At 46.6% G+C, this 7,239-nt stretch overlaps 1 protein-coding gene across 1 annotated transcript in view; it reads left to right on the top strand.

Annotated features, from left to right (window-relative positions):
* The first annotated feature begins 4,103 nt into the window (after positions 1–4,103).
* Positions 4,104–7,239, top strand: part of Tmtc2 (Transmembrane O-mannosyltransferase targeting cadherins 2) — a 346,345-nt gene continuing 343,209 nt past the window's right edge. The window contains exon 1 of the mRNA XM_084598892.1: positions 4,104–4,319. The gene's annotated coding sequence lies outside the window, so the exon portion shown is untranslated. The remainder of the gene's footprint in view (positions 4,320–7,239) is intronic.

The following is a 7,239-nucleotide window of genomic DNA, read 5'->3' as shown; positions in this document are numbered from 1 at the left end:
AGTTGCATACGCGGACCTGCACAAACCAGTCAGCCATGCTGCTTGCAATGTTTCAGTATTCTGCAGGGTGTTCGGTACTGGAAAGTACTAGCCAAGGAATTAACGGGACAACCAAAGTAATTGGAAGTTTGTCTGTGTAGATATAATACAGTGTTATGACGTCTAAAGGGCCACTAGCGTTGAAAATAGAGCTTTCATCAGCTAGAGGAGATCAATGAGTGACCTACAGATGTCGCCGCCATCGGCAGGTGTAACAAGCGAACATCGTCAACAGGGTTTTCGTTAGGAGGCCAGGTTACAGCAACATTCCCTTTTAGAGTGATCACGATGTCCTTTTCGACCTTGACGTCATGAGTTTGATGAGGCAAATATGGTGGCGGAAGAATATTTTAATCCAGGTTTCCTAGAACACCGAAAATACTAGAAGAGAACCACCAATTTTTACTTGCAACAAGAATCGGACAGAAGTGCCATCAAAGTGTCTTTGAGGGTGGTTTTGCCTCGACACGTTAGTTCGCAGGCACTCCCATGCAGTAATGGGAGCACCCGGCTGCAGTCCTCTTCCTATTGGATGCGCATGAGTTACAATACATGCAGTGAAAAGAAAAAATTAGTACCATTTTACTTTTCCCACAAGACGAAGCACAAGCTACAGCTGTGGATATATCACATCCCTAGCCTTCATCCTTATTTCTCATGCCCTACGTATACCTTTTGGAAAACCGGCCAGACCTAGGCCCGTATAAGACGAACACCACATGGGCACTCAAGCAGTGTCTGGCCACGAGAATAAAAATTTCCGATTGACAACAAAAAATGCCGCTTACAGAGGAGTAGGAAAAGAAGAGAAGATAACGCTGCATACCGTAAAGGCAAAACGAAAAAGGAGAAAGAAGAGATTGAAAATGATCTTTGTTTAGCGACGAGTGATAAGTGTCGGAAAAGGAAAGGATTATGTAACATACTTTTGTGTTTTATTTGAGGAAAAAAAAATATAATGCTGGTGGTGCCGAGATGCCGATTCGAGACTCCTTGTTTAAATGTAGTGCATTCCGAGCAAGTAACTGCTATACAAAATAAGCTTCGTATTGAACATCTGTCTTAGTAACGTCTTAAATATGCCTATTCCGAATTCAGCACCTGTCATAATCCTCTATGAAATCTATATTAGTAATTAACCTCAATTCACTTCAAAAACATACACAGCTACACAATGATAGTAGATATGCAACCGACTATACAGACTCAGGACAATCGAGCGTTCCTGGCCAGTGTTTTGTGAGCACAATCGCCTCAGTATCCATATTTGCTTGCAGCCTTGTATTACAGTGACATAACACAGGAGTTCCTGACGTTCAGTGGGCGAGATTTCTTTCAAAGTCATCTCGGGTGCACAATGAATACAAAAAAGCTACATCCGCTACCTATCCCCTAGGAGTAACATAGTGTCCAGTGTAAATGCCGTATTCAAACAAAAATATTTGTCCTCCGATGCGGCAGCTCAGTAGTTAGGGCGCTCGACTTTGAATGCAAGGACGCGGCAACAAATCCGGGCCGCGGTGACCGCTTTATACATGGAGGCGAAAAGCAAGACTCCTCTGTACTGGACGTTGTCAGTGCGCGCTAAAGAACGCCAGGTCTAAACTTTCGGAGTCCTTTACTACGTCGTTCCTCATAGCCTGAGTCGCTTAGTTATATTAAACATAATAAACCAAACTGAACTACACACGTTTTCAGCAGTAGCGACAGACCCCTTAGTTAAAATTAGGCATATTAATTTAGCATCATTGAAACTCATATCATGCTGTCACAACCTTCATTACTCACAAGAGTCTCTGATTAATCGAGAGGTGATAACGTCACGTGGTCAGGTCTCATGGCCGAGCGCTGATTGGCTGCCAGGGTTTGACGTAAGGACACTACGTCACGACTAAACTTGCAGGTGCGCTGGTCACGTGAAACAGCCGATTGCACCGTTCCCAGGCGTACTTTACAAGATTTCATGTGCTGATTGCCAGCAAGATGTACATTAGCGAAAAAGGAAAACGGCTCAGTGACCACAAACGTGACGTAAGAAACAGTAGTCACATGACAAATGACATTGCCGGTCATACATATACAAGAAGATACAAGATTGACTGGAACAGCAGTACTACTACCATGGAAAGGATCGTGTCAGCTCGGCGGCTGCTGCCATGAACTGGATGCGAGGGACTGTGCCAGTCATTTACGCACGTTCGTTACGTCACTTATTTCATACGTGAGTGGTGATGATTTGTTATCCAGCTGTGTGAACAAGCAACCTGTGCGCGGTTCGAACACGTCTATAACTTCACACTTGGCCAGTGGCCATGATTCACCTCTTGCTATGCCTAAAGAGATGAGCTATTGTGGAACTATTGATTATGAAGAATGGTTATCTGGGATGATATACAGTAGGCTAGCTGCACATGCATAGAAAACAGTCTCTCTCGAATTCTTAGCTTCAGCGTATTGCAAAACTAAAATACCTGAAGCAGCACTCACGCTTCGTATTACTAAGGATCGGAATTCGGCCAATTTTTATTTTATCTATCACGTGACCTAAACGGAACTTTCATGTCACGATCACAAATTATTGAGCGATTCTAGACGAACACCATGCACGCGTGGTGCCCGTGTACAAGAATGTGTTACACATCATTGTAAAGGATAAATCACGCAGCCAAAAATAGGCGCATCTATCATCATCATCGTCATCATCAGCCTGACTATACCCGCTGCAGGGTGAAGGACTCTCCCATATTTCTCCACTTAACCCTGCTCTGTGCTAGCTGCATCCACTTGACCCCTGCATCCACTCATCCGCCCACCTAACTTTCTGCCGCCCCCTGCTAAGCTTTCCTTCCCTTGGAATCAGTTTGTTACCCTAAGCGACCATCGGTTACCCTCTCTTCGCCCTACATGTCCTGTCCATGCCCATTTCTTCTTCTTAATTTCCACTAGAATGTCAGTAACTTGAGTTATTATTTCTCTGACCCACTCTGCACGCTTCCTATCTCTTAATGTTGCCCCTACCATTTTTCGTTCCATAGCCCTCTGGGCTGTCATCAACTTAAATGGGTAGATCATCTATGATCTACCCCTGTACGGTAAATTCAAAGTTTCCTTAGTTTAGGAGCAGTACGGAAGACAATTTAAGTACTCTCTATACATTAATGAATACGATATGGCGTAAGTCTCCTCGAAGTATTTAGAGTTAAAGGCATTATTTGACCTCGTTGCTGTAATCTTTTTTACTGTTACGTGCAGCAGCTTGAAAGAGACAAAAAGTTTGGGAACACTTATCCTCCCTTAAGGATATAAGGTGCGACAGCATTAATGTATGCACTATGCCGCTACCCTTGTATATATCTATCGCGTATACATGTGCTTTGCTCGCTTAATTACTAATACCTTAATCTGTGTCTTTTTTGTTTATCTTACACCTGCTCATTAGCACGACAGGTCATAAAGAAACCTGACTGACCACAGCGACACATGAAACGCAAGCATTACGAAAGTGCCAAAAAGAGAAGAAAAGACAGCACGCGTGCTCTTTACACTTTTCTCTCTCTCTAATTACTTTGCTTAATTGTAGCGCCAATATAAACTCAATAACGGGATTCTAACTCACCCAGCTATAGCTTCCCGATTTGCGGGTTGAGGTGGCCGTACCAGAAAGCATAAATTTACAGCTGTCGACAGACAACAAAATTTTCTCCGCGTCATTGAGCTGCAGGCTCCGGAAAGACTTTCTTCGCGTTCTCGGAAACGCGGAAGTACTCAGTGCGCGGCCCAGAGTGACATTCAAGCTTCGCTTCATTTGACGTTTGTCTTGGTAGGACCCCGCGTGTACCGCTGCGGGGTGCCGACATTGTTTCGCCGAAGAAGAGCCTTTAACGACGTCGCGCAAAGTTGGGAAGCGCGCAGCGCGCACACGCGAGTCGCATAGGTCCCGTAACACGAAGCCCGCAATCAACGTCCGCAACCGTACACCTTTTTTCGTGCCCCTTGCGTCGCACGGTGTCACCCTAATGAAGCCCCATTGTTCTTGGACGCCTGAGACGCGCTTCGTCGTCGGCTCTTCTTGTCTGCGCTCCCGGGAGAACATCGTGCTACCGTGGCCGCGTACGGCAGGCAGAGCCGGTCAAGCCCCGGGGAATGTGTCGTCGAGGCGTTTCGATTGCGTTCCCTAGCCGCGTTTGCTAAGCACACACTTGTTGAAGGGATATTTCCTACCTGTCACTCGGCGCAGGAGCGGGACCCGAACTTCTTTTGTTCCGAGTCCCCACAGTGAGGTCAGTGCCATTGTCTTTCCTACAATGTTGTTGAAGCGCAGCAGCGTATCAAATACTCGCCTTTGTGTAATCGTCAGTACCATTGTCTATGTAGGTGTCACATGACGCGTCAAGTCGAATAAGGTGACTTTTCCAAGGAAGGAGACAATAAGCGCTGCAAGAGCATGAACAAAGTATCCTAATCTATAGGAACAATTCCCGATAAAGTAATTACTCAGATAAAACATGGTTTGCTATATGCGTTTGTCATCCTATATTCGTATATACGCACACGTGCTAAGTTCGTTATGCTTACAAGGTGTTGGACCACGATCCTGGTACACGTAGTCACGTAGGCACATGTTCAGGATTTGGAGGGGGGGGGGAGGCAATTTCCTGCTTGCATTGAGCGAGGATGAGGGTATGTGGAAGGAAAATTCCTTATTAGAGCAATGCCAAGACAACTGGAGTTGAGGGCCCTCTTCAATTCTTGCCTGAGGTGAATGGTGTATGCACGAAGCCTTTGCATTAACCCATCATAGAAGTACATTTCACAACTCATTGTTGATGGGACGCGTCTTTAACGCGTTAATAGCCCGTCTTTCCATCCTGCGAATAATAGATTAAGCAACGGGAGGCTGGCGCAGTAACTGTAGTAGTACGAAACGAGCTGAGCCCCCTTTACGAAATTCGTTTTCTGGACACAATTGGCGTGGCACAAACTCAATCAGAAAAATTAAGTGCGAAGGCAATCTGCTTCGATGCACACACCGTTTCCAAGGGGTTTCCAGATTTCACTTTCACCAGATGCATTGTCCCTATATGGCAAGCATCGGAGATGAGAAAGTAATGTCGGGAAGAGGAGGAGGACACACTAGCCGGAGAAGCGACTGAACGGGTCGGTCAATGCCTCATTTCTGCAACAGCCGCAGACCTGACCGCCCCGGGGACTGCGATCGGGTTCCGAAGATGCATGCACACGAGACGAGCGCATAAATTGCGGAGGAAACTTTATCCCGGGGCAATTATGCCGGGGAAAAAAGCGTTCGCCTTCCGGATTCACTGAAACATTCATGGACGAGAGTAAGAACGACAGGGGGCGCACTCAACCATGCACGCGCAGAGTATTACGTAACTGCAACGTTTCATAGCAGCGGGCATGTGCGACACAAATCGATCACCGTCTGCGATAACTGAATGCCATGACAGACACGCGATTTCCACAGCTCGTATACCGTCGAGATTATCCGCAGGACAGGGTTTATATTTAATTAAAACATACGCCCACCCGCAACGATTCCACATTCTGCATATAGCAGAAATGCGGCTCACGGTTACTCTGAGCATTGAAAGAGAACGTATCCCCTCTCCTCTCCTCTACTACTTTCTTTCCTGAAAGCATTTTCTGGGCGTCACCATATCGATCGCTGGACTGTTGCGTGCTCACCGGTTTGGCTGGTTTGGTGATACGTGGTTAGAGGCGATGAACCTGCCGGTATGAGGCGATTAGCGACGGACACAGAGAGGAAGAGGGAGCAGGGGAACTAAAGGGAATACGGCGATATGCGAAGCTGAAAGTCGATATGTATTGCAAATAAGCCCCTCTGCAACCCTTCCCCCCACTACCCATATCCCCATTCGCTTCGCACAAGTGGCGCGGGAGAATTCTCCTTCTAATACCTTAAGACCTCACAATACAGTCTGCAGGCGTGGCCTGTTCGTGTTTAAATCACACATCTTCACACGCTGTTCAGTTTTATTTCTGTGCAAGCTTGTCCTTCCTGTAACTGGCATTTGTTGTTCATTCATTCACTTGCCATCAGCAAGGAGCTGAACAGTTTCGAACCGCTCTTATACATCAACAGAGTTGTAAATTTGAAGTGAAATCAAAATGAGCTGTTAGTTTGCGGATGGATCAGTGCAACGAAAATGAACGCGCTTACCACATTTTTCAGCTTGCTTAGCACTGCGTATATATCAATTTGTATATCCAATAATTTGATTGATTGATTGATTGATTGATTGATTGATTGATTGATTGATTGATTGATTGATTGATTGATTGATTGATTGATTGATTGATTGATTGATTGATTGATTGATTGATTCATTGATTGATTCATTGATTGATTGATTGATTGATTGATTGATTGATTGATTGATTGATTGATTGGAGGGAAACACAGTAAGAGAGGGTGGGGTGACCAAAGATGAATGTGCACCGAAATACCCATAGGGAGTGGGCAGAAGAGCATAGGTATTGCGCCACCATCGGGGCCAGCGTACACTGCGGAGAGTTAAACTGGGCGGACCGTTAGTAGGCGGGCCCTGCGTAAGAGTGCGCGTGGAGGGTTGCGTTATTACACTGAGCAACATCATTAGGCCCCAGAGACTTCAACCCCTCGAAGCCAGAGGCCGCGGACGGAACGCGCGTGCCAGCCACACAACGGGGAGGGAGAAGTTTGGGCAACTATATAGCGGAGTGCTCGGGCTCACCGCGGCCAGTCGAACATGCAATCTATTTCGGTCGTCGCCGCGTGTGCGCTGTATGCTGCCCGTATGGAGTAAAGCACGCCAGTGCAGGCGAACTCGTCCGCATACATACAGGCAACCCGCGCGCATGCTAGAGATTTTCATCTCTGTCGTAACGAAATGACGACTGCACGCTGTGCGGTGATTTGTCCTGGAAACGTTTCGAGTTTTGAGAGGAGGGGAGAGGGGAGTCTCTTTTCGGTTGCATGCGTCTGGCTTATACTTGTGACGGGAACATCACGACGGTCCTGTCCGCTCACGGGTCCTGACAACAAATCTCGCGCTGTGCTATAGCTGTTCGCATGTGCGTGATCTGGAAATGACGCTCGTAAAACAATCAAGCTTCGATCGAGCGGCAAGAGTCGCCGTAGATTGTTTGCGGGAGCGGTGATTCTCATGTATGCGCACG

Source organism: Amblyomma maculatum, chromosome 3 (assembly GCF_055883805.1).
Source record: "Amblyomma maculatum isolate TAMU_Amacu chromosome 3, ASM5588380v1, whole genome shotgun sequence".
Lineage (NCBI taxonomy): Eukaryota > Metazoa > Arthropoda > Arachnida > Ixodida > Ixodidae > Amblyomma > Amblyomma maculatum.
The sequence above is the reverse complement of the archived record's forward strand: the minus strand, read 5'-3'. Positions and strand labels throughout refer to the sequence as shown.